At 35.9% G+C, this 17,602-nt stretch overlaps 1 protein-coding gene across 1 annotated transcript in view; it reads right to left on the reverse strand.

Moving 5' to 3' along the window:
* BLNK (B cell linker) overlaps window positions 1-2,808 on the reverse strand; it is a 129,824-nt gene extending 127,016 nt beyond the window's left edge. Inside the window, exon 1 of the mRNA XM_031956172.1 lies at window positions 2,622-2,808. The gene's annotated coding sequence lies outside the window, so the exon portion shown is untranslated. The remainder of the gene's footprint in view (window positions 1-2,621) is intronic.
* Between the last annotated feature and the right edge of the window lie 14,794 nt (window positions 2,809-17,602).

Below are 17,602 nucleotides of genomic sequence, written 5' to 3' on the forward strand. Positions count from 1 at the left end.
TCTTAGGAACTAATCTTGACACACATCCAGTGAATTAATTGGTTAATCTTTAAAGTCACTAGATGGAAGGTAGAAGCAAGGATAGGTAACAGGATGAATAAAAAAAAAAAACTTGACACACTCATTTAAGAAATTTCATGACTTTAAATTCAAAATAAGCTGAGGTTGGTAAAAAAAAAAGTTTGGCTTATGATAGGCTCAAACAGATAGTCTGTTTGAAAGAGAAGAATGGGAGGACAATAATAGGAAATAATAGTGACATAAAAACAAAAGGTATCAATAAATAATGGGTACTCTTAAAACTAACGAGTGTCTAAAACTGGAATATGTTGTCTCAGGAATTAATGAGGTTCCTTTCGCTGGAGATTTTGAAGCCAATTCTGATAATTACTTGTCTGTTATTTTGGAGAGGGGATTCCTTTTCAGGTGTGTGTTAGTCTAGAAGGTTTCTGAGATGCCTTCCAATTTATATTATGTTATTCTGATCCTGAGAAAGCACCCGTTGAGGTTGCTTAGGCTATATAGAGGCTCTCCTATCCCTAACTATAGAGTAAGGACTCCTCCTAAGACCATTCTTTAATTTATGTAGATATTTGGGAAAAGAATCAGCTTCCTCCAACATGTGAGTCCAAAATAGCTTAATGAATGCAACTCACATTTCTTTTCCACCCCCAAAATCCATCCCATTCTTCACTATTGACCCTTGTGGAATGTAAAATGTTCTAATCTATTTGTTAAAATATTTCTTTGTGTTACTCTCATAATATCTGTGGAGGGTCTCTAAGCTATCTTCAAAATACAAGTTTTTATTGACTCTATAAAGTTCATTAAATGTTTTGCAAAACAAAAGTGCTGTATAAATATGCTGTTACTGTTCTTGTTAATTTTGTCATAATCACGAAAATCAAAGATGATTTACTTTTATGCATTTATACTCACAGAGAAAATTAGTTCATATAAAATCTTAGCTTTCAAAGGGATAACAGAATCCATATTTTCTAGCTATACCTGATCAGGAATCTATTCTACATTGTAAATTGACTGAGAAGAAAGAGGCCAAAATCTAGTTAACAAAATTAATGGGATAGCTTTGTACTCTTTGTGGGAATGGTTTCATTTATCATTCTGTGCTTCTCTTTGGCAATTCCAGCCTTTTCTTGAAGTCCTTCAGTAATAAGGACCCCACTAATTACTGAGACCACTCATTATATTTGTTAACTGGGCAGCTCCAATCATTAGAATATTTTCCTTTCCATTAAATTGAGATCTGCCTCTCAGCAACTTTAAATATTCTTTCTTAATTCTGCTCCCTGGGGTTATCAACAGTCAGTCAATAAACATTTATTAAATGCCTACTATCTGCTAGGCATTGTGCTAAGTGAAAGGGAAAAGACAATTCCTGCTCTTAAGGAGTCACAAATATGCACATAATTATATACAAACAAGATGAATATAGAGAATTAATGGGAATAATCAAAATAAGAAAGGTAGGTTTTTGGTGATTTAGAAAATCTGGGCTTCTTTGAAATATTTGAAATTGTATATATGAAATAATTCAATCAAATGATCTACTTAATGTAATGAAAGTTTATTTTTCAGATATATTGGTTAGTTTTACTAAACTTGTTTTTCTTCCCCTTATTTATTCTTTGATATTAGATGGCTTTCTGGAAGAGGAGAGGGATACACTGGAAAATGTAGGTGATTTTAAAAATGCAGAGTATTAATCAAAGTTACTTTTTTAAAAAAAATCAACTTACTGCCAGTCCAATTCCATCTACCTTCAAACTTCCTCATAAGAACAGTATGTTTGAATACTTTAAGGTGGTGAGAAGGAAGAAATTCAACAAAAGAACTGGAAAAAAAATCACATTTTTTTTATTTATCTGCAATTTCAATGATATTTATCTGGAATAATGTTATGCCCAAATAATGTTGAAGGCCTTAATAATAACTAAATTGTCTTTGTAACACCACCCAAATAATTACACAATACTTTTTTTTTTTTTGCTTTGATTATTGAAACACTTCCTCAGCTAGGAAAGTGTTCCTCTACAAAGATATTATGACACCCCATCACAGTTTGAAGGATGGGGCAAGTCCCCGAGAGGCTCAGTAGTTCTTCCTCTTAAAGTTTAGCCAATGCCACAAGGGGATTGAGTGCCATTTGTTTGCACAGAGTAACTGGCACAGAGGTTTAGATTTGGAAAACTAAGAATGTCTCTCCCCAACTCAGGCTTCCCTTGGGAAATGCCAAGACGTGTATAAACACATATTGTAAAAGAATTTAAAAATATTTTTTAGTAATAAGTCATTTAGTGAACACAAATAGACTAAACCAAAAACAACCATGCAGAACAGGAAGAACACAGAACAATAAAATGAAACACAGAATAATAATGAAATAAAACTCCCCCCAGAGAATACAAAACTATATTCTTAACTTTAATAACTAAATTATGGTCCTTTCTTCATCAGTCTATTTGCATTCAAAATCTAAGTGTTCAACATCAAACTTCTTTCTTTCTTTCTTTCTTTATTTCTTTTTTCTTTCTTTCTTTCTTTCTTTCTTTTTCTTTCCCTCCCTCACTATGGAACTCAGGAACACAGGAACATGGTACCTAGAATCCAGCTGATCTTCTTTGTTGTTTCTCAGAGCCACTGGCCTCTCTGGATTCTTCTGAAACAATTTCCCTCTGGAACAGGCTATTCCAAAACTTTTTTTCTGAAGCAAATGATGACAACCTCCACTCTGCCTTCAGTAGAGACAAAGAGTACTATTAGGTCTGTCTCCACAGGTTCCTTTTAAAACCCTGTTTCTTGAGTGACTCAGCAAGTGGACTTTTAAAGGGGCCAAACTCTTTAAATCACTACCCAGTTTGATTGCTTAAACCTATATTTGCATATAGTTATAATGTTACATATACAACTCTAAGTTAAATAAAACTAATTTATTAATAGTTTTATTTCATCGTTCATATATATTTTTCCAAGAGATGGTCAGTAACAAACTCTTGGAAAAACTATTTTTGTTCTGAAAATGTTTATTAAATAATCAATTTTCATGGTATACTTTCAAAGCAAGCATATTTCTCAACTTTGCACATTGAAAAGTAAGTCTGTTACCATTCTTGCCAATGGGAGACTGTTACTGTATATCAGCAAAACTCCGTTTTCCTTCCAGGTGGTTAAGAAAAGAACATTCACTTCCTGGCAGGGAACAGAGAAGATTTTATTTGCATATCCAGCCAACCAACTTTTTAGATCCTGGTTTTGGCAGACAAACACTTGGTGTGTGTTAATTTATGTCTTGTGGCATTGAGTTTGTATATATTCAACACGTCAAAGTTGAACCAAAAAATACATTACATACTTATTGTTCAATCAACAAGTATTTTCTATGAAGCTACTATACAATTCAACAATATTTATTAAGTATTTACTATATGCAAGATTGTGCACTGGGGTACATAAGACACAGATCCTGTCCTAAAGAAACTGAGGTGGCATTATAAGTATATGTGTGTGTGTGTATACATACATACATACATATATATATGTACTGCAATATGTACTTCCTTCTTTTTGTAAGGAAGGTAGTATGACTATAATGGAAAATTTTATGATCCATGATCCTACCTCCCCAGTGTCTGAGCTTTGGAACTAGTAGAATCTTTAAGGGTCAACTCCCCAATTTTACAAATGGGAAACTGAAGCCCTAAGAGGACAAGTGTTTTTTTCCAAAGTCATATAGGGAATAAGTGGCCCGATCAGAATTTGAAGTCAGGTTTAATGTTTTTTCATGTCTCCTCATTGCCTCCCTCACCATGTTGTGGAGCAATGTCCATAAAGTCTGCATTTAAAGGAGCACATTGACCATCTGTTTTTGCATATATGTCTCTAAGAACACTTTGTGGATGATCTCTGTGGGATAATTTAGTCAAAACATTGTACAGCTGAAATATCATTTCCCCTCAGTGGGACTTGAATGAAGCAGTGTGACATAGGAGAGAGAAACTTGTTCTCAGAATCCAGAAGATCTGAGTCAAGTCCTGCCTCTGAAATAGATTGGCTGTGTGATGTTTAATTCCCCGCTGACCTATCTAAGATTATTAAAAAGCCAGCTGCATCACCAGAGGTAGTCTCTTCATCCAGGAGTTTTCTATGCCAGTGAAATCATGTCTCCAATACACATTGGTCTCCAGAGAAGTTTTCAAGATATTGCACTGCTAAAATATACCAAAGAAATTGTGGGAAGCTCTTATCTACAATGCTAGGGATCACCTAAGCAGGTGAAGACATAGAATTGTCTAAAACTGTAGTGGGCTGTCTCTGGAGGTAATTTCTTCTCTCTCATTTGGAATCTTCAAGCAGAAGCTAGGTGACTACTCATTGGGTATTTTGTAGAGAAGTTTTCTTTAGGAGATATAGGTTAGATTAGATTTCTTGGCTTCCTTTCTAATCTGAAGTCAATGGTTCTGCATTGGGGGCCACAAGATTGTCAACAATCTAGTTGCAGAGGTCAATAAGTTCTTTGATGTAAATCTGCCAAAATGAACTGAGAGTGGGTCCAGTGGATCTCACCTGTGTTACAACAGAAGGGACACTTTCTTTTTGATGTGTGAGAAGAACATGAGTCATGTGAGAGGGCTCAAGATAGATTTTTGTCATGGGGAAGGAACCAAACGGGATATTTAATAGTGCTCATTTGTATAGATCTCAACAATCTGCCCTTTGCAACTGCTTGTAAGGCAGATATTATAATTTTCATTTTAGAGGCAATTAGATGGAACAATAGAAGAATGCTGTACTTGTATTCAGAAGACCTGAATTCAAATCCTCAATCAATACTTATTAGTTATTTGACCCTGAACAAGGAACAACCTCTTTCTGCCTCACTTTTCTCATCGGGAATCATAGTAAGATCTATCTCCCAGAGTTGTTGAGAAAATAATATCTGTAGCGTGCTTTGCAAATATTAAAATACTATACAGATACTAGTATTAGCTATTATTTTACATGAAGAAGTGAATTCAGACGTTAAGGTGCTTACTTAAGGTCATAGAGCAAATGAGGACAGAATTGGAACTAGTACATGAGTCCTCAACCTTCGAAATTCAAGAGCCTTAGGAATAGAAATACTTTTAGTCTAGCCCTTGCAGTCACCAACGTGGGAAGCAGCACCTGTGGTGATGTAGCCTGGCAACCAGTCCAAATGGGGCCACTGAAGATTTTAAAGAGAAAGCTTTTGTCATTGTCAAACGAGGGAAAGACATTGCCATTTGCTTTGCCATGGCACCCTAGGGACATGGGAACTTTCCATGTTACTTACAGTGAGAAAGCCTGGCTTCACCTAAGGAAAGTTGCCCCTTCTCCTAGTAATACCCTTCCTTTGAGACACACACACACACGCATACATACATATATGTCAACACATATACATATGTATGCACACAGATGGATCACCCTTGTGATATGTGCACATATGTGTATATACCACACTGTGTAATATATACATATTTGTATATATGTCGATCCATATATATGTGTATATATATATATATATGTATATATACATATACAAATCCAAGGAAGGGTTGGCATAGGACAGGAGGAGAGGATGAACCATTTGGAGAGGAGAACAATGTCTCCCCTTACCAGATGGAAGCTGAGAACATGAGCCTTTCTGTGGCTCTCTCAATCAGGTGAGCAGAGAGTTCCTAGAAGAAGAATAATTTCGGAACTCCATAGAGGCAATACTGTTGCAGAGACTCCTTTAACACTAGCTTTGATAGTCTAAGGAGACAATTGGATGAACCTTGAATGTTAAAGTCTTAGTAGCTGTCAAAGCAAGGGCTCTCATAGAGAGCTATCCAGGGTACTGGATGTTTTCTCTCTCCAACTCTTGTTCTCTGTGTCTGAACTACTTACTAATTTTGCCTGTTTTGAATCAAGCCTTCCTAATTTCATCCACTTGGAATATCAGCTGCCCGCCCTGAACCTCTGTCTTAGTTTGTCTTTACTAACTCATAAATCAGATGTCTACTTGAATCCATGATCAGTTTGACCTTTATGTCCAGTTATGGGAGACATCTGCTCTGACCTGTGTCAAGTCTTGTTGTAACTACTTACTGACCGTTCTTGGTCCTGCTCTAGACTGACAGTCAAATTTTCTGTTGCTGTCAGTAATGGATGGTCCATGACTATTATTAAGAGAATATATAGGATTTATTAGTGAAGGAAACTTTACAGGTCATATCATACAACTCCCCCCTACTTCCCCACACATACCCCTTTTTACAGATAAGAAAACCAAATCCTACCAAAGTGAAATGGTTTCCTTAAGGTCACATGGTAAGTAACAAAGCCATGTTTTAAATCCAGGTTTTCTGAACCCAAATCAAGCATACTTCCCAGGGTGTCATATTGCCTCCTTAATGAGGATAGAAGAATGTTAAAGCAGTAGGGGAAAATAAAGACTTGAGCTTAGCCAGAAACTAAAGTGAAAATAATAGGATTTCCTAAGGCCAGGAATTAGAGAGTAGTCCAGAAGAAGACAGGCAAGATGACCAGTGCAGGAGACCCAAAGAAGAACAATACAAGAAATCTTTATGACCTGACTAGGAAAATTACCAAGACAGGTCATCACTTTCTACCATAACCCAAGTGGTTCCCAAGAAGTCAAAGAGATAGTTACAGAGCAAGTGCATGCTGGTCTGGCAGCTGTAGGAGAAATGTTCCACTAAATAGGCAGCACATCAGAATGGGAGTGAGGGAAAGATAAATGGGAAGAAGTCATTATTTACCTGGCTGTAATGCTTGGAATACAACAGGTTCTGAAGAAATAAAAATGAGTATCACCCATAAGAAAGTGGAGAGATATGACTTTGATAGATGTAGTAGACTTCAATGTACAGGACAGGATCAAAGAAATGTACAGATAGAAAAAGATGAGCTGGTTAGGTGTGGGGTGGAGCAGGTGGATAATTTCAACACTCCAATGGTTTCGTCATAATATCAGAAGAGATCAAGAAAAGTTTGCAGTAAGTCAGACAAATCCCCCATGGTAAATTTTTGAGAGAGCATTGTCAAGAATTGAATGCTTCAATAGGTTATAATTAATAAGATCTCATGTCCATTTAAGAATAACATGAAAAACTTCCACGTGGTAAGTAAGCTAGTATCTATTAATTACCTACTAGGAACCGGGCACTGTCTTAACAATTGAGAATGAAACTGATGAAGTCAATGGACTATGGTCTGAAATCTGAAAGAGAATTAGCATTCCACTGGTTTTCACATTAATGTCCAATGATACAGATCTATCCATTCTCTTAAGTGTATTTTGTAAATATACAAATAAAGCTAGATATGCATTTTATTGATATACAAAGAAAATGACAGGTATTTTTCCTAGCTGGGTCCTAAAGATTCCTTTAGGATCTGCACTGACCCTTGTCATCTTTTCAGCTTTTTACTTGAATACTAAAGTGAGGGCTACTAAAAGCAGTGTTCATTGGCAATTCAATTCAATTAATTGAAGTAACATCTTTATTCCTATTCCATATTAACTTTTGATTCTCTGGACTTCTCCTCTACATCTCAATAGTCTTTTCATCCTGAAAGATTCCTCTTTTCTCCAGTTTTCTCCCCTATCTGGTGAATTGGTCTTGGAACTTTTACTTTGAAAATGTGCACAAGCCACCCTTCCTTCTTTATTACTCTTCTTGCTCTGCTCCTGACTCCTCAGATTTCTTTCCTCCTTCTCTCCCATTTCCCTGATAATTTCCAGCTCCTTTTTATGTTCACCTAGAATATAAGTTCCTTGAGTTCTGGATTAGGTCTTTCTTTTTTGCTTATTTTTGTATTCCTAGCACTTAGTACCTGTGCTTGGGATTGAACAAACACTTAATAAATATCTCTTAACTTGATTAGAATGTAATTCAACTTAACAAGCATTTTTTAAGATAGTGTAAGATATTGTGCTATTCAATAGCTATATAGTTAAACCAGAAAAACAAAATTTAAATTGAAAAACAATCCTTAACCTCAAATGTATATACCATCAAGAAGGCAGAAAACCTACAGAGACAGACCACTTCTACAACTGCTTGTAAAAGTTCTAAGGGTCACATATAAATCTTTGGTTTAATTGGATAGAAGTTTCAGAATTCCTTCTCATGCCTGACACTAAACATTTGGAGCAGTGAGGCAGAGGGGATAGGGAACACCAGAAAATCGGCCTCTCAGAGCCTTCCCTTCAGAACTTTCTACTTATCCATACTCAGTGATCACTTGGAAAACAATAGTTTCTTCTGGCCTTTGATTTGGACTCTATTAATCAAGTGTCAATATCTGTCAACCACAATGGTATTCAACTCTTGTGTTAGCTGGGGGAAAGGGAACATAGACAAGAGATGCTGAAGCAGCAGAAAGAACAAAATTTGGCAACTGATTGGATGATGAGTAGAAATGAGAAGTTAAAAGATACATCAGAGTTTCAAACCTAGATGACTGGAAGAATGGAGCTGTTCTTGATAATAACAGGAAAACTCAAGAGAAGAGAAAAATAATATAATATTATTTGTGATATAGTTTGCAACCTCTCCATGTCTGCTCATCTTCTCCCATTCATTCTTTCCCACCCAAACATGAAAAGAAGATGGAAAAAGTCTTATTAACTATTCTTCCATAGTACAGAACCTATAGCAGCTAAGGAGAATGGGTGTATGGACACTGTTGGGAATGGTGGGGAATTTTATTTACACAGCTTCCTGGTCCCAGTTAGGTTATAACTTATATAAGGGGTCATTGTCAGCTTAGCCACAGTGGAAGCCAGAGATAGGTGGATTCAGAGATGGGAAATGTGACCTATGATCGTTGAAGTTAGTGCTAATGTCTTGGAGAGCCCATGATAAAATATGATCCATCTTTCCACCCTTTTATTGATTGATCATGGGTTGATGAATCCTTTGAAATATCATGATCCATACTTTTATAACCACTATATTAGAGAGGAGCAAAACAGTTCAATATATGAAAATAAGGGAGGTTGTGATTGTAGGATCAAGGAAGGCTTCTTGGAGGAGATAACATCTGAAATTGACCTTGAAGCTTGGGTAAGGGTTGAACAGGTAAAGAGAAGCAGGGTAGGGAGGATAGCATTTTTTTTTAATTAAATAACTTTTTATTGACAGAACCTATGCCAGGGTAATTTTTTACAACATTATCCCTTGCACTCACTTCTGTTCCGATTTTTCCCCTCCCTCCCTCCCCCCTCTCCCCAAAGATGGCAAGCAGTCCTATACATGTTAAATAGATTACAGTAGATCTTGGATACAATATATGTGTGTAGAACCGAACAGTTTTGTTGCTCAGGGAGAATTGGATTTAGAAGGTATAAATAACCTGGGAAGAAGAACAAAAATGCAAGCAGTTTACATTCATTTCCTAGTATTCTTTCTTTGGGTGTAGCTGCTTCTGTCCATCCTTGATCAATTGAAACTAAGTTAGATCTTGTCTTTGTTGAAGAAATCCACTTCCATCAGAATACATCCTCATACAGTAACACTGTTGAGGTATATAATGATTTCCTGGTTCTGCTCATTTCATTCAGCATCAGTTCATGTAAGTCTCGCCAATCCTCTCTGTATTCGTCCTGCTGGTCATTTCTTACAGAACAATAATATTCCATAACATTCATATACCACAATTTACTCAACCATTCTCCAATTGATGGGCATCTATTCATTTTCCAGCTTCTGGCCACTACAAACAGGGCTTCCACAAACATTTTGGCACATACAGGTCCCTTGGGGAGGATAGTATTAAGCAAAAGCACAGAGGTGGTAGAATACGATATGGGCTTGTAGGTAAAGGGTGCTTGGAGTCCTAAGCATTATGAAGAGTAATATTAGATACGTCTGGAAACATAAGATAGTAGAAGATTATGGAAAGCATTAAAACCAGGAAGATGAGTATGAACTTTAGGCAATGGAAGTAACTGAAGATTTTTGAGCATCAAAGTGACAAGTTGACTTTTGCAAAAGAAAGTATTTTGGAAAGATGGATTAGAAGGGGAAGGGAGTAGAGGCAAGAAGGCTAGCAAAAAACAAGTGGTCATGAGAACAAAGACTGGGAAGGTGGCAGTGGAAATGGAGAGGAAGGAGTGAATGCTGAAGAGGTTGCAGAAGTGGACTCCTCTAAAGGAATAAATGAATGGATGTCTGGTACTATTTCTTTTAACTTTTCCCTTGTTCCCATTGTTCTGGGTACTTTCTGCTATGTATAAGGTAAGAAGCATCAGATTGTGATTAATGTTTTCAATGAATTTGACTTTGAGAATATCTTTAAGGCATAATGAAAGATCATTATTAATGGCTGAGGATCAGATTCACTAGGATTTCATTAAAAAAAATAAAACAAACAAACAAAACTAAAACCTAAACTATAAATTTGTTGCTGGATAAAATTCTATGCTTGATGTACTTGCCTCAGGCATCAAGCACAGATGTTTAAACAACAGAGGAAGCTGGTGAACAGTAAAAAAAAAAAATCAATCAACCTACCCAACCACCCCGAAACCTGCTCCTGTGCATTTGGTGATGGCAAAGTTCCCAGACATGAATGTTGGTACAAAATAGTTTATATATGAATATTTGATATAAAAAATATAAAACTGCAGGAAGTAGAAGTTTTAACTCCTAGAGTCTGTTATGTTTGTTTCTAACAGCAGAAATGTTTTGTTGTTATAGCAAATAACGGCTTAACATTTATTTAAGTTATGGTCTATTTGTTAATGGGTAGTAGCATTCCCAATTATCTACTTTCATCTGGTACTGAATGAACTATTTTTGTGTTCTCTTGAACCCCTCTCTTTCACCTCAAATTGGGAAACTTATAAATAACCTTAAGCTCCTTGAGATATCATAATATTTGGATTTGGGAGACACGTTGAAGTTTACCTAATTTAATCCCCTCATTTTGTAGATGAGAAAAAGGAGAGCTAGGAATGGTGAAAAAATAGTTCATTCCTCTCTTTCAGGGGAGGCTGAGGCTGGTAGATCTCTTCATCTCAGGAGTTCTAAGCTTCAGTGGGTTAAGCTTATTGAACATGTCTGCTCTAGTTTGGTATTAATATGGGACATCTGTAGAATTAGTGGTTCTAATAGGGGGAAAATAGGGCCAGGTTGTAAAATTAGGTGACTAAAAATTCCCACAGTGATCATATGGGGAAGCACTGACATAGATGGGATAGGCAGGCTCAATTTAGGAAGGAAGGAAGGAAGGGAGGAAGGAAGGGAAAAAGGAAGGAAAGAAGGAAGGAAGGAAGGAAGGAAGGAAGGAAGGAAGGAAGGAAGGAAGGAAGGAAGGAAAAGAAAATGGAAAGAAGAAAGAAAACAGAAAGAAGAAAAGGAAGGAAAGGAGAGGGAGGAAAAAGGAAAAATAGAAAGAGAGAGGGAGGGAAGGAAGAAAGAAAAAGAGAAAGAAAAATAAGAGGAGATAAAAATGAAATAGAAGCAAGAAAGAGAGAGAGAAGAGAGGGAGGAAAGAAGATGGAAAACAAGAGAGGAAAAGAAAAGGAAGGAGAGAGGGAGGAAGGAAGGAAGGGAAAAAAGGAGTTAAGATAACAGATTGAGGTAATTTGTCCAAAGTTACATGGATAACAAATGAATTGAGAAAATGGTGAGCCTGGAACTTAAGCCTAGGTTTTTTATTTCCAAGGTTTTCCCCCCTCCCTTCTCCCTCTTCCCATCAGACTTGATTCTCTCTGAAGTCAATCAATTCCCTTCTATAGAACTCAAGAGGCAAAGTAGCAACCAGAGTCAAATATGTATTGAATGCACACTATGTGCCTTTTTAGATATTGGCTGGGGAAAAGGGAAGCTTACAAGATAACTACTAGAGCTTGTGTATTAAAAAGGATGCTGGATTTATAATCATATAGACCTGGGTTCAAAATTTTAAGTTTATCACTCTCTAAGACTTAAGGTTACATAAAAGATGCTGACCTACATTTTTGAGTCAATTTCTTCATCTAGGAGTTCTTTATGACAATGGAATAAAAAGTTCCATCTCTATCCCTTTCCTCAAATATTGATAATGAAATATAAAAAATGGATAGTTCCAGTCTAAAGTAGGAAGAGAATCAGAGCAAGATTCTCTGAACATTGTAAAGAAAGATAAGAGCACATTTTTTATACAGGATGAAATGGCATGAAGGAACTACAATGTGCATTGGTTGGGGGATTAGTCACACCAATGATATCATAGTTCTGTCAAGGTAGCTAAATGAACCTTTAATTTATGGATACAATTATGATCACTAGACAGATGACTTTCAGACATTTATCCAATCCCAGCCTCTTAAGTTTTGGTTTCTCATTGATATCTACCTACTTCTTAGCTTCACTTGAATGTCTTGTTTAATTAAATATATTCAGAAAACAATTGGCATATTTTTCCTCCCCAACCTCAAAACTTGTTAGTTTTTATAAAAGGCACAATCAATCTTCCAATCAAGAACCTTGGAAGTATTCTTGATTTTCCTTATTCCTTTAATTTCCTTCTATATTGAATGAATTGCCAGGTCTTACTTACCTTTTAAACATGTTTTCTGTCCTCTTATCTTACTTAAATGGTCACCATCATAGCCCACACTCTTCCATCCTAGATTTGATCACATCACTTCCAAGTTCAACTGATTTCAGTGGCGTCTGGGTTAAATTTCAAACTCTTCAAAACAACATTTAAGGCCATTCAAAACTTGGTTGTGATCTGTTTTTCTAACTTTATCTTCCTGATCATGATGCTATCCTCCCATCTCCATCTTTAAGCTGGAACTCCAGGTTCCTCTCTTAGGGCTTTTGATTGGTGGATATTCACTATATCAAGAGTTCTCAACCTTTTTCTTTTCTTTTCTTTCCTTTCCTTTTCCTTTTTTATTTCCTTTCCTTCTTTCTTTTCTTCCTTTCTTCCTTTTGTTCTTTCTTTTTCTTTTTTGGTCTCATGGATCTCTTTGGTAATTTGATGAAGCCTATGGACATTTCTCAGAAAAAATGTATAAATAAAATATATAGGATTATCAAGAAAACAAATTATACTGAAATAGGTATCAATTTTTTTAAAAAGTTCATAGATCCCATGTTAAAAATGGGATTCTACTCTTTATTTACTCCAGGCTCAGAAATATCACTCTACTCTCTATTTGCCTTCATGCCAAGTCACCTATTTACACACCCTTTATCTGTTTCCCCACATTCCCTTTCCAACACTGGTTCTTGAAACTGTAATCAAATAAATACTATCCAAACACTCTCCCTTGTCACCATTCTCCAATGTGTTCTGTCTTCCCCTTTTAGAATATAAGCTACTTAAAGGCGAGAATTATGTTTGCTTGTATCTGTATTCCAGATCTTAGTATAGTGCTTGATACATGTTAAGCACTTAATAAATGCTCTTCCATTCATTCATTCATGCGATCCATGGCCCATGCAAACTACACTATTAACTATTCTCCAAACTCAGTACTCCCTCCTCACCCCTACTTCTCAGAGTTCTAATATTCCAGTTTTAGCTCAGGTATCACCTTCTCTCCTTACTCCCTTCCCCCAAATTATGTCCTATCTATTTTGTACATACAACACACTTTTGTAGTGCCATCAAAAGTGGACATAGAGCAAGGGGAGATTGATTGTTCTCAGTGATGGTTATCAGTTCTCTTCCTAGGATTCCCTAAGCTATAAATGGATTTTAGGGTTGACCTGAAGGCATTCTACTCAGAGTTTGGGGAGTTAATTGTAGATAGGATATGTTGTAGTAGGATAAACTAAGATATTGAGAGGTAAAGAGACAAGCAAGAGGGAGGGAGAAAGAACTCCAGTGGGAGCAGAAGATACAAGTATAAAGTTGACAGAAAGCTGTGAATAACTGTGGGAAGTCCTAAGCCAGGGTGGTGAGAATGATGCAACATCAAACCATGTCCTACGTGAATCTGATATCCTCATCCAGTTCAGACTGAAGATAGAGACTTAGTAATAAAATAAAATACTATTAAAAGAAGGGGGGACAGGGAAGAGCAGTTGGGCAAAGTGGGAGATTAGAATTAGCTATTTTAGGTCTGGTAAAAAAAATTCTGAATTCATATACTTCTAGGTGGAGAGTAAAGTATAGATAGTTGGCAGCATCAGACTGTGACATTACATCATAGTCCCAAAGAGAGGGGGTAGTAAGTCACTTTGAAAGGCAAAACCCCTCTCTTGATGGGATGTACCACTTTATAGAAGTACTGCCCATGAAATGGGAGGGGAGTGAATTTTATCAGCATGATCAATAGGAGTTCTAGTTCAGGAAATAATTGTCAGTTCAGGCTTTCTACTTCCTAATGCCAACAACTGATTACATATTTATCCTTTGAACATCTTATATCCTCCCTAGACAATGCAAAACCCTTGAGGGTATGAACTGTCTCACTTTTTTATTTGTATCTCCAGGGCATAACATAGTGTCTGGAATAAAGTATGCATATTTAATAAATATTTCTTCATGATTTGATATCAGGGAAATCCTTGATAAAAATATAAGAAGAGAGACAGACTTTTGAAGATGATTCTCTCCAGCCAATCAAAGCTTTTAATTCATACAAATTGTCTGAAAAATAAAAAGAATACAAGATCCTATTGACTTGAGTTTTTGTTGATTGTAAGCACCATATAATTCCAAAGAGCAAACTTTAACCTTAAGGGCTCTCCTTCATCACAGAGTCTCTTATGTAATTAATTCTTCTCGAACAACTAAGTGGCACAGTGAACAGACATTTGGATTTGGGGTGGAGAAGAAATGGGTTCAAATTCTACCTCCAACACTTATTAGCTGTGTGACCCTAAGTAAGACATTTAATTTCAACCTGTCTCAAATTTCTTTTTGTAAAAAAGGACATAATAATAATAGTATCACTTCAGAGACTTGTGAGGACAAAATACTTTGCAAATCTTAAAATGCTGTATTAATTAAATTAATATTAATTAATTAGTACCATTAAGATTACATAAGAGATAAATGGTCAGTGATGCAACACTCAATAATTATTAGAAGTTATGTAAATTTTCTTTTCATTTGCACAAACTCAAAGTTTAAAAAACAAAACAAAACTCCATTGGTTCAGTTTGTGTTTCAAAATATTTTTTAATGAATAGCATTTTTTCTTTCTTTGTGATTTGGTTCAGATTTCTATCATAAGTGCAGAATTTGTACCTCCTTCAGTGAAGTGGATGTAAACTTCTTCATTCCAAACTGACATGTTTATGCTGTTGTCTTGTTAGAAGGTTGTTCCTGGGGTCCATACTGTAAGAACACTTTATAGATGAAGGTACCTGATGAAAAGGCCATTTGATTATATCACTAACTAGACTTCCTTTGGAGGGATTCAAAAGGAATCCCTTTAATATCAAATCACAAATCACATCATGATGCCTGCTGTTAAGAGAATTCCTTCTCTCAGGGTTGAGAGGAGAATAAATCATAGTTATTGTTTTTTGTGTCATTATAATATTTCTTAATTTGGAGGAGTCTGGGAACTTTAAAAATATTTTCATAACTGTGCATCAATATAATTGGTTTTGTTTGTCATATTTCATTTCTTTTCATTTTTTATTTATTTTCTTTTTAATTTATGGAATAAAACAAGAATTTCTATAACAGTATAAAAAAGATGATTGCACATGAAACTTCAGATCTATTGTATACAATTTGCTTTTCTTTTAAACTATCTAATAAAGTTATCATGTAAATTTTTAAATTTTTTTTTCCCTTCCACTCTCTCCTTCTTTTAAAACATTCTTCTGTGAAGAGGTCCACAGCTTTTACTAGACTTCCAAACGAGTCCAAGGCATGAAAAAGGTTAAGAGCCTGTGGAGAGATTTTACTTCTGGTACTCTCTTCTCTACTATAATTCTCTACTTGGGAGAAAGCAAATGTCTCAGAAAATATTCTCAGTTCTATATTAAAAACACTAATGAGGGGGCTGATCATCCTCACAGGCAAATTCCCACTATGATTTAATTGATTCAGGAGGCACTCTCAGTTATGATGCTGTGGACCCACAAAGATAAGCTCATTCTCCCCAGATATTTTACCTTGCAGAACAAACAGCCACCCCATGCTTGATTCCACAAGGAACCACATAAAACTTACATCAGGCTACACGTTTTAATGAAGAAAAAACAATTTGGAATCAAAGACCTAAGATTGAGTCTTAGTCCTATGCAAGTCCTTAGACAAATCAGTTAAGTTTTAGTTTCCACAACTACAAAATGGTCACAACAAACTTGTACAATGCAAAGAAAATGCTTTAAGAATGGAAAAGTGGCACCTAAGAAAGGAAAGAACAAATAAATCCCAGTGCTGCAGAATTTGCAGATGACAGGCTGATTCCATGATCATATGCCTTACAACTTTGCCAATTTGCTTTGGTTTTACATGAATAATATGGATGGCTTGAACAACTTCAGAGAAAGGGCCACCATATCCACCAGATGCCAATCAATGCTATTCATAGTACAAGTATGGCAGCCTAGTTAAAGTAAGAAGGCAAGATATCCTGTGGAAGAGACAAGAGGTAGGATGTGCCAGACAAGGCAAACAACCACTAGGACTTTGGCCACCACCTTTTGTCAGACTTTATTGGAGAAAGAAGATCCAGGAAAGAAAGTTCCTCCTACCAAAATTCTTGACCATGCCCAGGGGTTCAACATCAGAAAAGGATCTGTTTTTATCAATGGAAATAGTATTAAAGAAGAGTCACTATGGGACTTTTTCATCTTCTTCGTAGTTGAAACTTTCCACATATGTTGTTTTCCCCATTAGAAAGTAAGTCGCTTGAGAGAATGGACTGTCATACTTTTCTATTTGTCTCCCACTTATCATAATACTTTGCATATTGTTGATGTTTAGTTGTGTCATCACTTCAAAAACTATACAGGCCATGGGGTTTTCTTGGCAAAAATACTGGAGTGCTTGCCATTTCCTTCTCCAGTGGATTAGCAGGTTAAGTGATTTGCTTAGGTTCACATAGCTAATAAGTGTCTGAAAATGGATTTTTACCTCAGATTTTTTTGATTCCAGGCTCATCTTTCTACCCAACAAGCCATCTAACTGTATTTTATACATAATAAGGGCTTAATAAACACTTTTTAAAATCCATATTCATTCATTTAACAATCACCAATGTCAATAAGCTTCTGGTGTTGATTTTATATTTATATGTGTATATACACATACAATACATGCATACACACATATACATGCACACATACATATATACACACATGTTTATTAAAGTATACTTATTGCATATGTAGATTTATACATTTAAATTTTATTTTTGGTCCAGACCTATTTTTAATTAGTATGGTGGAAATTCCAGTGTGGATACTCCTTCCAATGATTCAAATTGATAATTGTGTCTGTAATGAGTTGCTTGGGCACCACTGAGAGATTGTATATTTGGTCAATAATGAGCTGTTGGTAGCACTGTTAGTATCTATCAGAGGCAGGATTTGAATCCAGGTCTTTCTGAATCTAAGGCTAGCCCTCTTTCTATGAT

This window comes from Sarcophilus harrisii, chromosome 2 (genome assembly GCF_902635505.1).
Source record: "Sarcophilus harrisii chromosome 2, mSarHar1.11, whole genome shotgun sequence".
In the NCBI taxonomy this organism is placed as follows: Eukaryota; Metazoa; Chordata; class Mammalia; order Dasyuromorphia; family Dasyuridae; genus Sarcophilus; species Sarcophilus harrisii.